The sequence below is a fragment of the Rutidosis leptorrhynchoides genome, chromosome 3, assembly GCF_046630445.1.
Source record: "Rutidosis leptorrhynchoides isolate AG116_Rl617_1_P2 chromosome 3, CSIRO_AGI_Rlap_v1, whole genome shotgun sequence".
NCBI lineage: Eukaryota > Viridiplantae > Streptophyta > Magnoliopsida > Asterales > Asteraceae > Rutidosis > Rutidosis leptorrhynchoides.
In genome coordinates, this window is record NC_092335.1 from 384,853,026 (window position 1) to 384,871,329 (window position 18,304).

Consider the following 18,304-nt stretch of genomic DNA (forward strand, 5'->3'; position numbering starts at 1 on the left):
CTATTTACTTCTACTATACTCTTGGTTTTATAGTGTTTTTAGTTCTCCCGTGTCTTTATATTGCTATATGCATCGATATATATATATAGTTTGAATTTTCTCGGTTGTTGTTGAGTTTTATATCTTCTCTTATATTTCAAAGTCCCTGCTTCTGTCTTCTATAATCATTGTCATCCACAGTTAATACTCCCTCCTAATTGCTGCGATTTATACTCCAATTTCTATTTTGGAGTTTTTTCCTTTCGTTTCTTCTTCTTTCGATTAAGCATCGCTTGTAATGGTCCAGAATTCGCAGATATAAATTTCAGAATGAACATTGTTAATGTTCTAAGAAGGAAATGGTAATGGCGCTGTCTTGATTTGTTAAATTACCAGAATACTCTAGAAAAGACCGAATCATCAAGAAATATTTTTTTGATATTTTAGAGGTTAAATAGAATACAAGAGTCATGTAACATGGCACATGATGATGTTATAATCTGTGAATCATCACGTTCCATTTAGAAACTCAGCATGACTTACTGTAATATAATCACGTTGATCAAGTGTCATTATATTATACTAACTCATGCTTCAGTTCCCAACACTACTTCAAAACATTCATACTTTATACTCGAAGGTTTTAGAATTTAGAAACTAAAACAGTTTCCTTTATGATGTGATACAGATAACGCGAGGGGATAAATGATTTCAGATAAGAATGGTTATGAAAATATCTTCAGAAATATGGAGGATATTTATAACGGAAGATACGATGATATCTTAGAATATTTAAGATAAGAGGATGATGAAGAATATTGTCCGCAAGGGTTTTAGAGCTAGGAGCAAGGTATTTGTTAAGGATTTCAGCAGACACTGAATCATTTGGATTCTTTGAAGGTAGATTTCATCCTTGTGATTTGTCCACAGCCTCCTTCATACTTTGCTCAATCCGTTTTCTAATTCCAAACCTTCTCTTTTTCTGAGCTTTGCCAACCCACTATTCTTTATCATCAAACTTTTTACTGTTAAGGTCATTTAAAGTTCTTGCTGCTTCATCAGCATTTTTCAAAATTTCGAGAACTAGTTCATAGTTTAGTGTGTTTTTCAGAAACTTCACATTCGCAGTATGTAAGTCCAGGAGATAGACGTTATATGTATAACTGTTGGCGTCGACATGCTGCGAGATTTTAAAATACTGACTGCTAATTCCCAATGATTCATATGGTAATTCTCGTTACAAGATGCAGATTGGTAAATGATGGGGTTTTGATAATTATAATGATTTTTCGGAAAATCAAAAATCAGTGAAGTTGTTGGTAAGTTTATTGCTAATGTGATGGAACATAAAAGGTTCCCCGGTAACGATGGCGAAAGGACAATGTATATATCAAGGTTATAATAAGGTTGTTTCAACTGAAAAGTCGAAGTTGAGTTGCTGGAGCTGTGACAAAACTGACTACTTTGGAAAGGAATTGAAAAGTCATTTTAGCTAATAAACGCCAAAGGGTCTGACACATATACGTGTTAAACAATGACTTTGGTTTTATAAGTTTTTCAGGTACATAACTGTGGGTAACATGTGGTTGGATCATCATCTCGATTGTTCATTATTTGAAGTGTCTTCAAGAATTTCGGAGGGTTTGAACACAGATTGTAATCGTTAATATACATATGATGTTCTAGCACAGTTTTGAAGTCAAAGTATAACTTGGAAAGATATAGGAATCTAAGAGTGATGATACTGGTTATATTTCGAATTGAATTCTGCGATTTCAAGATCAGCATATGTAATTGAATTTGAATGAGTATGGTTGTTTTGATTTTTATAAAAGAATGTGTATTGTTAAGAAAATAGTGTGTATAGTTGTTGATTGCTGAATCAGATTCGAAGAATGTACCATATTAATCGTGAATTTATATATCCCTCGGGTATTACCTACCCGTTAAATTTTTTTTTAACAATTAATATTTTGTACAAAAGAATTTTATTACAGTCTTTACGAAAATATATATGTGTATATTTTCTTTAGATGTAACATAGATTTAATGAGTTAATATTAAATTAAACTCATCTGATTTATGGTTGAAACTAGAATTGAGTAAGTCTAAAACTTTAGAAATTACATAAGTATTTCTTCAATAATATTATGAATCAATACTTCGTTATTTGTTGATACATGATGCTGGTTTTTGTGAAATTCTTGTGAACTTCGCCAGGTACGAATGATGTTATTTGGAAAGTTTCGAGTACATCGATGATGAAAGTGTAAAATCAAACATATATTTAAATAATACACTTGGTTTATTATGAGTTGGAATTTATTGAATTGAGACCGAAATTGTAGCTATCGATGGTTAAGTTGCGGACGAAGGACGTTCCTCATTGCATATTAGTAATATGAATTAACCGAGTAGTTAAGATTCACACATAATAGCTTAGTATGAAAAGATTTATTTTGATCTCAAAATTTATATATATACAAAATATACATATAATTTCTTCAGAGGGAGTGAGTTAATACTTCATAACTCATTGATACAATATATGCGTTATTGATTCGTAATGATGTCCACAGTGATTCTTGAATTGACGGAGTTTGTGATGTTATAGGTGCTGCTGATTCTGATGACACTGACGGCACTGACTGTGATGGTGATGCTATAGTACTGTTGATGCTGTTGGTAAAACAAGTCTAGCTTATAAATCACGCATCATTCTTATCAGGGTTTCTACTCCTCATTCTATCATTTCGATTCACTCATATGATTTATGGTTAGGGTTAGAATAGATAATCTCTAAGACTTTAGAGATTACATAATCGCCGCGGAGTGTTTCTCCAATGAAGTTATGAATCAACACTTCATCGTTTTTTGTTGTTGGTATTCCTTGGTATCTACAGGGCGTATGACATTGGTGCTCGTGGGACAGATTATAAAGTTGAGGTTTACCACGCGGTTGTGCTTGGGGGTGGTAACGGTACTGTTGGCATTGATGATGGTAGTACTGGTTATGCTGCTGGTGCTGCTGCTGGTGTTTGTAACCTTTGCACCATATTCTCCAAAGCCACTACCCGAGCGCGAAGCTCGTTGACTTCTTTTATTACACCGGGGTGATTGTCGGTTCTGACGAGCTGATAAATAAAATCTAGAATTTGGTGTAGTATATAATCATGACGAGATACTCTGGAAATGAGAGAGAAAATGGTGTTTCTGACAGGTTCGTCGGTAAGTGCTTCAGGTTCTTCGCTAAGAGGGCAATGTGGTGGATGGAAAGAATCGCCTTCTACTTGTCTCCAATGATTGAGTAGGCTACGAACCCATCCCCAGTTCATCCAAAACAGATGATGGCTGATTGGTTGATCCATTCCAGTCACACTGCTTTCGGAGCTTGAGTGGGATTCCATATCGGAATTCGAGGGACTTGAACTAATGACGAATTCCATTTCGTTCGATTGAATAAAGGATTTTTCGATATGAAATGATTTTCCAGCTATCGGGTGGTATTCTAATTACATAGAATATCTAAATATATAGCGCAAAAGATTTCGTAGATTACGGAGGAATTTACGGGATATGTCAGGCAAAGTTTACAGTAACAGATACACTAAGATATGAATTTTTTCTATACACTATTCATACAATCAATGCAGTAAGACGTGTCTAGACTAAGAATGATAAGCAGGAAATTTCTGACAAAAATGATAAGCAAAACTTTTGACATGCAGACACGGTCGAAGTCCAGACTCACTAATGTATCCTAACGACTATCATTTAGACACACTAATGCAGACCTGGTTCGCTAAGACCACCGCTCTGATACTAACTGAAAGGACCCGTTAATATACATTATAAACGATTCACAATAGTTGATTATATCACGAGGTATTTAACCTCTATATGATACATTTTACAAACATTGCATTCGTTTTTAAAAGACAAACTTTCTTTACATCTAAAGTTGACGGCATGCATACCATTTCATAATACATCTAACTATAATTGACTTAATAATAATCTTGATGAACTCAATGACTCGAATGCAACATCTTTCGAAATATGCCATGAATGACTCCAAGTAATTTCCTTAAAATGAGCTAATGAACATCGAAAGATTTCTTTAATACCTGAGAATAAACATGCTTTAAAGTGTCAACCAAAAGGTTGGTGAGTTCATTAGTTTATCATAATCCATCAATTCCATAATTTTAATAGACCACAAGATTTCATCTTTCATAAACAATCTTACACTCGCAAGTGTATAAAAATCATTCCTATGATGAACACCTGGTAACCGACATTAACATAATGCATATAGAATATTTCCCACATACTCGCAAGTATGCCATATATCGACAATCGCAATCACCATTTAATCGAAGTACTAAAGCATTCCAAATTCCAGAATGGGGTTTGTTAGGCCCATAGATCTATATTTAGGATTCACGTCAATTAGGGGTCATTTCCCTAATTCTTAGGTTACCAGACTTGAAGGGGCAATATTCGGTATAGTAATCCAGCCATATAATGTAATTTCGATTACTTGTGTCTATTTCGTAAAACATTTATAAAAGCAGCGCATGTATTCTTAGTCCCAAAAATATATATTGCAAAAACATTTAAAAAGGGTGCAAATGAAACTCACAATACTGTATTTTGTAGTAAAAATACATATGACGTCATTGAACAAGTGCAAGGTTGGCCTTGGATTCACGAACCTATATTAATTATATATATTTATATGTTTGATCAATATCTGTCTAACAATTTAGGTCAAGTCGTAGTATATCACAATCCTAATGCTCGAGACTAAATATGCAAAAGTCAACCAAAGTCATATTGACCAAAATGTCTTCCAAAATTTATGCATGATTATTATATAGTTTAAATATAGTCATTTTATATATTTAAATATTTTTAACAGATTTTATTAAAGTAAATAATATAGTTCTTTTATTAATAAATAAAATTTTATATTAAAATTTATATAATCAAAATATACTTTTATATATCTTAAGTAATAAAATTTATAAAGTTCATTTAATATCATAAAAATAATATGATAGGTATTATTAATGTAATTATATTATACGTAGTAAAATATCTTTGTATCACATATTTATTTGATAAAATAATATTGATAATAATAATAATAAGTAAAAGTTGTATTATTTTGTAATAATTATTATTCTTCTACTAATAAAAATAACAATAATTATATTTTCTAAAAATGATAAAATGATAATTTTTATTAATAATAGTACTAAAATGATAATAATAATAATAATGATGTTTCATATTAACAATGATATTTTTATTAAAAATAATAATTTTAGTAAAAATTATAGTTTTAATATTAATAATACTTTTAATAATAATAATAATAGTAAAATAATGAGTTATCAAATGTGGTTCTAGATATTTATAAAAGTTATATACGTTTTAATAATAAAGTTCTTTTTAAACGGAAAACGTTTTTGTACATTTGAAACTAAATCAAATAAATATGATAATTTTGTTTTCCAAAACTAAATATATTTAAGAATCATTTTGTTTAAAGGTTAAAATAATGGAAATCGTTATATCATAAAACGTTTTAGAAAAGTAGAATCATATATATTCATAATAGGTTTCAAGTTTTTAAATTACAGTCTGTTGGTGAAACATGGGATAAAGTTCAAAGGTTAAATAAACGTATGAAATCATCTTAATAAAAAATGTCGAGTTACTTAACTTGTCGATATCCAACATCTAAGTTATTTACACTCCACGTTCTTACTTATAAATCACTTTACCATTTTCCGAATGTTGTCAAAAAGAATAGATTTCTTAAATCACAGTGGACCTCATAATATGGACCCGTAATCATATCACAATGTATCTGATAAATCAATCATTTGATATTATCTTCTAATTCCGTCGATAAACATATTGAAACAAATACGTTCGTGTAAAGTATTATACGTTTAATACTTTATTAATATTCTCAAGTTATAATATATATATATATATATATATATATATATATATATATATATATATATATACACACACATATATATACATATCTATTTATATATAACGGTTCGTGAATCGTCGGAATTTGGTCGAGGTTATAATGAATGTATGAACACCGTTTAAAATTCTTGAGATTTAACTTAACAAACTTTGCTTATCGTGTCGGAATAATATAAAGATAAAGTTTAAATTTGGTTGGAAATTTCCGGGTTGTCACAATACGAGCTGAAGAAGACACCACGAGATACTCTGTAAGACCCGTATAATTATTGTACAGTGGTGTAAATAGGGTACTTGGAGTGTGGGAAATATTGTGCAGTTAAACAGAGGTCAGAGCCTATCCATAGCAGGGTGCGCTCAGCGCATACTTAAGGGTGCGTGTGGTGCACTGCTACTATAGTCGGATTCTGTTTCTTTTAATTGATATTTTGGAAGGGCTTTTTGGTAAATTAACTTAGGGTCGATTTAAGGGCCACATGATCAGTGGATGGAGTGTCATAACTCCACTTTCAACCACCTTCATCTTTCTACTTCAAGTTTAGAGAGAGAAACCACTTTTGAGAGAGAGAAAGCTCAAATCAAGGAGGAAGAAGTTGATTTCGGGCCAAACTGCGTGTGTTAAAGTTGTTCATCTAATCACTAGCTACGTTGTGATTGTGGTGGTAAGCGCTAACTTTGATTTCCTTATTTTAAATTGTTTAAGGGTTAGGGTTTGGGTTAGTGATGAATATAAAATCCATATTTGGTGATTTTGGGTGTTCTTGGGTAAGATTGGGTCATGAGGACCCAAGGATGACTAACCTAGGGTTTTGGAAATGTTAAATGGACTTATGAGTCATAATTGGTTAGTTAATTACTAGCACACCTAGTTATTAAGCAAATGGGTGTTAATGGGGTTAGTGGATGACCCGATATGGGTGTGTGACTTTAAAATGGTTAAATGGGTAATAATTGACCTAGTTGGGAAAGATGGGTATGAAATACCCTAATTGTGTATTAGTTAGTGTTGTTGGACCTTAGTCACTAGCTTTTAGTGATATGTGATGGTCTTGACCTTAAATGGATGGTTTTGGTGAAATTGGGCATTTAATGCATTTAAGTCATTAAATGCACATGAGTAAGTTGTTGGCGTTTAGTCCAACTAGTTTGTGTGTTGATCGAGTACTTATTGTTTTAGGTACTTTACCTTGAAGCTCGCGGAAGTATAGAACCGTTACCAAATTGTTAAGGTGAGTGGAATAATTATGCGTGTACGTATATAATGTATTTATTTGTGTAGCGTGGAATGATGAATTGTTGCAATGTTCAAGACACCACATTCTATGTAACGAGTGAAATTGTTGCGGTGTTCAAGACACCACTCATTGATTTGATTGACATGTGGAATAGTCGCGGTGTTTAAGACAACACATTGTCATGGGAGTGGAATTGTCGCGGTGTTCAAGACACCACTCATTTGGTTTGACTGACATGTGGAAGTGTCGCGGTGTTCAAGACACCACATTGTCATGGGGATGAAATTGTCACGGTGTTCAAGACATCACCCGAGGGATTAGTGATTACGCGTCGTATGTACACTAATAGATGTTATGAACTCCTATGGTTTCTAGCGAGTACCGTTCCCTTGTACGATTGGTTAACCATGGTTGTGTAAATTTTGTGTTAGCATATTTAATTGTGAACTATATGCTTTTGGTGTCGCTAGCTTATTATGAATTGCGGATATTGGTTTATGCATAATTTTTGCGTAGTTTTCGATTTGCTAGCTTGTATGCGGTATTGTGTAAGTGATTGCAAGTAAGTAGGTTATATATGTATATGTATAATTATTTCATTCACTAAGCTTTAGCTTACCCTCTCGTTGTTTACCTTTTTATAAGCTCTGGCGTGGACAAGGGTAAGGGCGTTCGTTCGGATTAGTGATCCCGCTTTGTTTTCATATGGGATGCTTTTGGCATATAGCTTTTGGAGTTTAACCGAGATTTGGGTAGTTTAACCCCCAAACACCATGCTCATAGTGTCGTTTGAAATTTAAACTAGTGTCGTCGAAACTCATATTTTGTACGAAACTCGTATTACGGCATATGTGGGCTCGGTTTCGTAAAACTTATTTTATTTTTGAATCGTGTGAGTTTTAACTATTATAACATGTTTTAAAAAGCGTTTCATCTAAATATGTCCGGAAGTGGGAGATCTTTAATTGAAATTTGACAAAACTGGACAGAAGCTGATGAGGCTCGTGCGCGCCGCGTACCTTAGGGTGCTGCGCGCCGAGCACCTGTGCTGATAAAAATAAAAAATAAAAAATGATTCTCGTATTCGGTTGGATATTGGGTTGGGTTGTTACAAGTGGTATCAGAGCATGGTCTAAGGGATTTAGGCGACTTGAGATAGGTGCCTAGACTTAGACTTGTATTGTGTATGCGCTTTATGCGTGACTTGTAGGAGACGGGTCGGACCAGGAATTTGTTAGTGCCTAGGTTTAGGTGAACTAACTATGCACTAATTGTTTTGTGTTGTGTTGCAATCATCAAGCGAGATAGATGTTGTACTAGCAAGTTAATGCGACGTGCTCGCGTAACAATGATTAGCTACCATTGTTACGGGTTCAAATCGTGTCAAACAAGCGATGTACGACGATTGTTGAGCAAGATGGGGCGGTGAGGTGTACATATATATATATATATATATATATATATATATATATTTGTGTCTTGTCCTCTCGTTTCATTATTTAATCTATTTCCGTTTTATAGTATGAAGACGAGAAACGGACCCGAAAACCATGAAGGAGGTACGAGTGAGGATGCCGAGTTTACGGCCAAGGTTGAGGCCATTTTTAAACGCCAAAAAGCGGAGTTTCTCGAAGATGTCAAGAAGATGTTTCTAGATTCAATTGATGAGCAATTAGTCAATATGGTTAAGGAACAAGTTAAGCTTGTTCTACAAGAAGACAATGTGGGAAGGCGGGACTTCTTTTATAAGAATTTCAAGGATTCTCAACCTCCCACTTTTGATGGCGAAAGGGATCCGCTAAAAAGCAATCGTCGGATCTCCGATATGGAGGGGGCTTTTAGAACTTGTGAATGCCCTCTTGAAAAGAAGATGAGGTATGGTTGTAGCATGTTACGGGGTGATGCCAAGTTGTGGTGGGACGCGAAAATCCAACTTTATGGTGAAGAACAATGCATGGATTTCACTTGAGATGAGTTCAAGGTGGAGTTTTTCAACGAGTACCGAACTTTGGCCGATCTTACCAGACTTAAGGACGAGTTGCGTGCCTTGAGGCAAGGGTCGATGGATTTGAACACTCTCAAATCCGTTTTCTTGTCAAAGACCCAATTTTGCCCAAAGTATGTCGGGAATGATAAAATGTTGAAGGAAGACTTCTATCGAATCTTGAATGACAACTATCAACATAAAATTAGTGTAAACGTGGTGAAAAGCTTTGATGAGTTGTTTGATATGGCCAAAGCTTTTGAGTCGCTCGCTTTGAGAAAGAGTGGCTTCACTTTTGGCAAAAGGAAGTTCGCAGCTACTAGTCATTCGAACAAGAAGAGTAAAGGTGTAACCAAGAGTGTTGGTAGTGTGAAGAAAGGGGCTTCCGGAGCTTTTCCATATTCTTGTCACAATTGTGGACGAAGGGGGCATATGCCCCGTGATTGTACCAAACCATCTACTACAACCAAACTCACTTGTTATAATTATGGTAAAGAAGGGCACCGAAGGCCGGAGTGTCCCGAGTTACGGGATGATCATGTTAAGAAGTTGGAGAAGGCAGCGGGTACGGCTCGGGGACGAAATTACTTAATAACCCATGATGAGGCCAAGAAATCAAACGAAGTTGTCTCGGGTACTTTCATGGTTAACTCTAATCCGGAAAGGATCCTATTTGATAGCAATGCTAATTTATCGTTTGTTTCTCCAAGTTTTATGTCTAAGCTTGATAAACCGCTAGCTAAGTTAAGTCATCCGGTATAAGTCAAAATAGCGGATGGTAAGACGGTGCTAGGGGTTGATGTGTGTAGCGATTGTGATATTGTGTTTGGTTTCAAAACGTTTAAAATTGATCTTATCCCGATGACCTTCGGTGAATTTGATATTGTCCTTGGTATGGATTGGCTCGATCGTTATAGAGCCAATATTGCATGCCATGAAAAATCTATTCGTGTGAAGACCCGAAGTGGGGGATAGTTAATTATTCATGGCGAGAGACGGAGAAGACTTGTGCCATTATGCACCTTTGCACGGGCACTTCATTTTCTTGTTAGTGGTGGCATGGCTTTCCTTGCTCATGTAGTTGTTACTCGCGAAGCGCCACCATCCATTCGTGAAATTCATGTGGTTAGTGAATTTGAAGACGTTTTCCGGATGAATTTCCAAGTGTTCCGGCGGAAAGACAAGTTGAATTTCGCATTGAGTTGGTTCCGGGGGCTACTCCCATTGCTAAAACTCCTTATTATCTAGCACCAGCGAAAATGCAAGAGTTGTTAAATCAAACACAAGAATTACTCGAAAAGGGTTTTATTCGACCGAGTGCTTCTCCATGGGGTGCTCCTGAAATGTCCCGTTCATATCAATTATAAACGTTTCATATTAATTGATTTCGTTGCGAGGTTTTGACCTATATATGAGACGTTTTTCAAAGACTGCATTCGATTTTTAAAATAAACCATAACTTTATTTTATCGATAATGGTTTAAAAACATTACGAAGATTATCAAATAATGATAATCTAAAATAGAGCGTTTTCACACGATCATTACATAATGGTTTACAATAATATTACACAATAACTTAAGTCTTCGAATGCAGTTTTTAAACAATATAATACAAGCATGCAGACTCCAATCCTGTCTTTATTTAGCATGCAATAGCAGAAGCTCTTAATAATAACCTGAGAATAAACATGCTTAAAACGTCAACAAAAATGTTGGTGAGTTATAGGTTTAACCTATATATTTATCAAATTGTAATATTAGACCACAAGATTTCATTTATTCAATAATCTTACACTCGCAAGTGTATAAATATCATTTATATGATGTACACCTGGTAACCGACATTAAATTTAATGCATATAGAATATTCTCCGCATACTCGCAAGTATGTTATAAATTGGCAATCGCAATCACCATATAAATCGAAGTACTAAATCCATTCATAACTTGAATGGGGGTTATGAGGCCCAATAGATCTATCTTTAGGATTCGCGTCAATTAGGGGCCATTTCCCTAATTCTTAGGCTACCAGACTTGAAGGGGCAATATTCGGTTTAATAATCCAACCATAGAATGTAGTTTCGCGTACTTGTGTCTATTTTGTAAAACATTTATAAAGTTGCATGTATTCTCATCACAAAAATATTAGATTTTAAAAGTGGGACTATAACTCACTTTCACAAATTTTTCCTTCGTCGGAAAATAACACTTGGTCACTGGTCGATTCACAAACTTATAACAAATATATACATATATATCAAAGTATGATCGAAATATATTCACAATATGTTTTATTATGTTTTAATGATTTAAGTTTGTTAAGTTAACAGTCCAACGTTCGTAGTCCACAATTAGTTGTCCACAGTTAGTAGTACAGAAATAAATCAATATATATTATCTCGAATCAATCCACGACCCAGTTTATACAAGTCTTAGACTCGATCACAACTCAAAGTATATATATTATTTTGGAATCAACCTCAACCCTGTATAGCTAACTCGAAAATTACCGCATATAGAGTGTCTATGGTTGTTCCAAATAATATATATAGATGACGTCGATATGATATGTCAAAACATTGTATACGTGTCTATGGTCTATCAAGGTTACATAATATATGTTAAATTACATGTATAATACAATATAAGTTAGTTAAGTTATGGTTAGTATAGATTTTTGTAAATTCATCCTGTAGTCAAATTAACCATTTTTAACCAATTTGGTTTTACCCATCATTTCTTAGTTTTAAATCCGATTTGAGTGAATCAAATTGCTAGGGTTTCATATTGAACTAAAATTTATGAATCTAAATAGAAAAAGTATAAGTTTATAGTCGGAAATATGAGTTACAAGTCATTTTTGTAAGAGGTAGTCATTTCAGTCGAAAGAACGACGTCTTGATGACCATTTTGAAAAACATACTTCCACTTTGAGTTTAACCATGATTTTTGGATATAGTTTCATGTTCATAAGAAAAATCATTTTCCCAGAAGAACAACTTTTAAATCAAAGTTTATCATAGTTTTTAATTATCTAACCCAAAACAGCCCCCGGTTTTACTACGACGGCGTATGTTCAGTTTTACGGTGTTCTTCGTGTTTCTAGGTTTTAAATCATTAAGTTAGCATATCATATAGATATAGAACATGTGTTTAGTTGATTTTAAAATTCAATTTAGAAGGATTAACTTTGTTTGCGAACAAGTTTAGAATTAACTAAACTATGTTCTAGTGATTACAAGTTTAGATCTTCGAATAAGATAGTTATATATATATGAATTGAATGATGTTATGAACATCATTACTACCTAAAATTTAGTAGGTAAACCTACTGGAAGTGACAGGAAATGATCTAGCTTCAAAGGATCTTGGATGGCTTGAAAGTTCTTGAAGTAGAATCATGATACAAAAACAAGTTCAAGTAAGATTTTCTACTCGAATTGATATAGTTATAGTTATAGAAATTGAATCAAAGTTTGAATATGAGTGTTACCTTAAATTAGAATGATAACCTACTATAAGTAACAAAGGTTTCTTGATCTTAGATGATTACTTGGAATGGATTTGAAAGATTGGAAGTATACTTGCAAACTTGAAAGTATTCTTGATTTTATGAAACTAGAACTTATATAATTTATGAAGAACACTTAGAACTTGAAGATAGAACTTGAGAGAGTTCAATTAGATGAAGAAAATTGAAGAATGAAGGTGTTTGTATGTGTTTTAGTTCGTGATATATGGATTAGATATAAAGGATATGTAAGTCTATTTTCTTGTAAATAAGTCATGAATGATTAATAATATTTTTGTAATCTTGCTAAATAATTCATACTAGATTATAAAGAATGGTTCCCACATGTTTGATGACTCATTAAGGGCTGCTAAGAGCTGATCATTGAAGTGTATATACTAATAGTATGTACATCTAGGAGCTGTGTATTGTACGAGTACGAATACAGGTGCATACGAGTAGAATTGTTGATGAAAATGAATGAGAATGCAATTGTAAGCATTTTTGTTAAGTAGAAGTGTTTTGATATATGTCTTGAAGTCTTCCAAAAGTATAATAATACATCTTAATATACTACATGTATATATATTTTAACTGAGTCATTAAGTCATCGTTAGTCGTTACATGTAAGTGTTGTTTCGAAACCTTTAAGTTAGTAGTCTCATCTTACTTGTGTAGTTCATTGTTAATACACTTAATGATATAATTAATTATAATTTTATCATATTAAACATAATGTGTTCATATCTTAATACAATTCATATGTATTTATTTTAATTAAAACGTTGTTATAACGATAATCGTAATATATATCATTTTGAGTTTCTTTAATTCAGTAGTTTCATTTTATGCATATAACCCTTTGTTAATATACTTTGTAAGATACTTACTTATCATAATATCATGTTATATATATATATATATATATATATATATATATATATATATATATATATATATATATATATATATATATATATATATATATATATATATATATATATTCATATATATAATATCATGTCATATATAAGTTATAACGTTCGTGAATCATCGGACAAACTGGGTGGTCAAACGTTAACACAAAAACCAATTCAATTAATCAAGTCTTAAAAAGTTTGATTGCTTAACATGTTGGAAACATTTAATCATGCAAATATAGTTTTCATTTGAAATGTCCCGTTCTTATTGATTAAAAACGTTCCATATTAATTGATTTCGTTGCGAGGTTTTGACCTCTATATGAGACGTTTTTCAAAGACTGCATTCATTTTTAAAACAAACCATAACCTTTATTTCATAAATAAAGGTTTAAAAAGCTTAACGTAGATTATCAAATAATGATAATCTAAAATATCCTATTTACACACGACCATTACATAATGGTTTACAATACAAATATGTTACATCGAAATCAGTTTCTTGAATGCAGTTTTTACACAATATCATACAAACATGGACTCCAAATCTTGTCCTTATTTTAGTATGCAACAGCGGAAGCTCTTAGTATTCACCTAAGAATAAACATGCTTTAAACGTCAACAAAAATGTTGGTGAGTTATAGGTTTAACCTATATATATCAAATCGTAACAATAGACCACAAGATTTCATATTTCAATACACATCCCATACATAGAGATAAAAATCATTCATATGGTGAACACCTGGTAACCGACAATAACAAGATGCATATATAAGAATATCCCCATCATTCCGGGACACCCTTCGGATATGATATAAATTTCGAAGTACTAAAGCATCCGGTACTTTGGATGGGGTTTGTTAGGCCCAATAGATCTATCTTTAGGATTCGCGTCAATTAGGGTGCCTGTTCCCTAATTCTTAGATTACCAGACTTAATAAAAAGGGGCATATTCGATTTTGATAATTCAACCATAGAATGTAATTTCACGTACTTGTGTCTATTTTGTAAATCATTTATAAAACCTGCATGTATTCTCATCCCAAAAATATTAGATTTTAAAAGTGGGACTATAACTCACTTTCACAGATTTTTACTTCGTCGGGAAGTAAGACTTGGCCACTGTTGATTCACGAACCTATAACAATATATACATATATATTAAAGTATGTTCAAAATATATTTACAACACTTTTAATATATTTTGATGTTTTAAGTTTATTAAGTCAGCTGTCCTCGTTAGTAACCTATAACTAGTTGTCCACAGTTAGATGTACAGAAATAAATCGATAAATATTATCTTGAATCAATCCACGACCCAGTGTATACGTATCTCAGTATTGATCACAACTCAAACTATATATATTTTGGAATCAACCTCAACCCTGTATAGCTAACTCCAACATTCACATATAGAGTGTCTATGGTTGTTCCGAAATATATATAGATGTGTCGACATGATAGGTCGAAACATTGTATACGTGTCTATGGTATCTCAAGATTACATAATATACAATACAAGTTGATTAAGTTATGGTTGGAATAGATTTGTTACCAATTTTCACGTAGCTAAAATGAGAAAAATTATCCAATCTTGTTTTACCCATAACTTCTTCATTTTAAATCTGTTTTGAGTGAATCAAATTGCTATGATTTCATATTGAACTCTATTTTATGAATCTAAACAGAAAAAGTATAGGTTTATAGTCAGAAAAATAAGTTACAAGTCGTTTTTGTAAAGGTAGTCATTTCAGTCGAAAGAACGACGTCTAGATGACCATTTTAGAAAACATACTTCCACTTTGAGTTTAACCATAATTTTTGGATATAGTTTCATGTTCATAATAAAAATCATTTTTTCAGAATAACAACTTTTAAATCAAAGTTTATCATAGTTTTTAATTAACTAACCCAAAACAGCCCGCGGTGTTACTACGACGGCGTAAATCCGGTTTTACGGTGTTTTTCGTGTTTCCAGGTTTTAAATCATTAAGTTAGCATATCATATAGATATAGAACATGTGTTTAGTTGATTTTAAAAGTCAAGTTAGAAGGATTAACTTTTGTTTGCGAACAAGTTTAGAATTAACTAAACTATGTTCTAGTGATTACAAGTTTAAACCTTCGAATAAGATAGCTTTATATGTATGAATCGAATGATGTTATGAACATCATTACTACCTTAATTTCCTTGGATAAACCTACTGGAAAAGAGAAAAATGGATCTAGCTTCAATGGATCCTTGGATGGCTCGAAGTTCTTGAAGCAGAATCATGACACGAAAACAAGTTCAAGTAAGATCATCACTTGAAATAAGATTGTTATAGTTATAGAAATTGAACCAAAGTTTGAATATGATTATTACCTTGTATTAGAATGATAACCTACTGTAAGAAACAAAGATTTCTTGAGGTTGGATGATCACCTTACAAGATTGGAAGTGAGCTAGCAAACTTGAAAGTATTCTTGATTTTTTGAAACTAGAACTTTTGGAATTTATGAAGAACACTTAGAACTTGAAGATAGAACTTGAGAGAGATCAATTAGATGAAGAAAATTGAAGAATGAAAGTATTTGTAGGTGTTTTTGGTCGTTGGTGTATGGATTAGATATAAAGGATATGTAATTTTGTTTTCATGTAAATAAGTCATGAATGATTACTCATATTTTTGTAATTTTATGAGATATTTCATGCTAGTTGCCAAATGATGGTTCCCACATGTGTTAGGTGACTCACATGGGCTGCTAAGAGCTGATCATTGGAGTGTATATACCAATAGTACATACATCTAAAAGCTGTGTATTGTACGAGTACGAATACGGGTGCATACGAGTAGAATTGTTGATGAAACTGAACGAGGATGTAATTGTAAGCATTTTTGTTAAGTAGAAGTATTTTGATAAGTGTATTGAAGTCTTTCAAAAGTGTATAAATACATATTAAAACACTACATTTATATACATTTTAACTGAGTCGTTAAGTCATCGTTAGTCGTTACATGTAAGTGTTGTTTTGAAACCTTTAGGTTAACGATCTTGTTAAATGTTGTTAACTCAATGTTTATAATATCAAATGAGATTTTAAATTTTTATATTATCATGATATTATCATGTATGAATATCTCTTAATATGATAGATATACATTAAATGTCTTTACAACGATAATCGTTACATATATGTCTCGTTTAAAAATCATTAAGTTAGTAGTCTTGTTTTTACATATGTAGTTCATTGTTAATATACTTTATGATATGTTTTCTTATCATAGTATCATGTTAACTGTATATATATATATCCATATATATGTCATCATATAGTTTTTACAAGTTTTAACGTTCGTGAATCACCGATCAACTTGGGTGGTCAATTGTCTATATGAAACATATTTCAATTAATCAAGTCTTAACAAGTTTGATTGCTTAACATGTTGGAAACATTTAATCATGTAAATATCAATCTCAATTAATATATATAAACATGGAAAAGTTCGGGTCACTACATCATTTAATATATAATCATGGAATAGTTCGGGTCACTACAGTACCTAGCCTTTAAATAAATTTCGTCTCGAAATTATAAGCTGTTGGAGGTGTTGACGCATCTTCTGGAAATAGGTGCGGGTATTTCTTCTTCATCTGATCTTCACGTTCCCAGGTGAACTCAGGTCCTCTACGAGCATTCCATCGAACCTTAACAATTGGTATTTTATTTTGCTTAAGTCTTTTAACCTCACGATCCATTATTTCGACGGGTTCTTCGATAAATTGAAGTTTTTCATTGATTTGGATATTGTTTAACGGAATAGCTAGATCTTCTTTAGCAAAACATTTCTTCAGATTCGAGACATGAAAAGTATTATGTACAACGGTGAGTTGTTGAGGTAAGTTAAGTCGGTAAGCTACTTGTCCGACACGATCTTTAATCTTGAATGGCCCAATGTACCTTGGATTTAGTTTCCCCCGTTTACCAAATCGAACAATTCCTTTCCAAGGTGAAACCTTAAGCATGACCATCTCTCTAATTTCAAATTCTATATCTTTTCTTATACTGTCTGCGTAGCTCATTTGTCGACTCTGGGTGGTTTTCAACCGTTGTTGAATTTGAATAATTTTCTCGATCGTTTCTTGGATTATCTCCGGGCCCGTAATTTGTCTATCCCCCACCTCATTCCAAAAAATCGGAGACCTGCACTTTCTACCATAAAGTGCCTCAAATGGTGCCATCTCAATACTCGAGTGGTAACTATTGTTGTAGGAAAATTCTGCTAACGATAGATGTTGATCCCAACTGTTTCCGAAATCAATGACACATGCTCGTAGCATGTCTTCAAGGGTTTGTATCGTCCTTTCACTTTGCCCATCAGTTTTTGGGTGATAGGCAGTACTCATGTCTAGACGAGTCCCCAATGCTTGTTGCAACGTCTGCCAGAATCTTGAAACAAATCTGTCATACCTATCAGAGATAATAGAGATGGGTATTCCATGTCTGGTGAAGACTTCCTTCAAGTATAAACGTGCCAACTTCTCCATTTTATCATCTTCTCTCATTGGCAAAAAGTGTGCTGATTTGGTGAGACGATCGACTATTACCCAAATAGTACCATAACCACTTGCAGTCCTTGGCAATTTAGTAATGAAATCCATGGTAATGT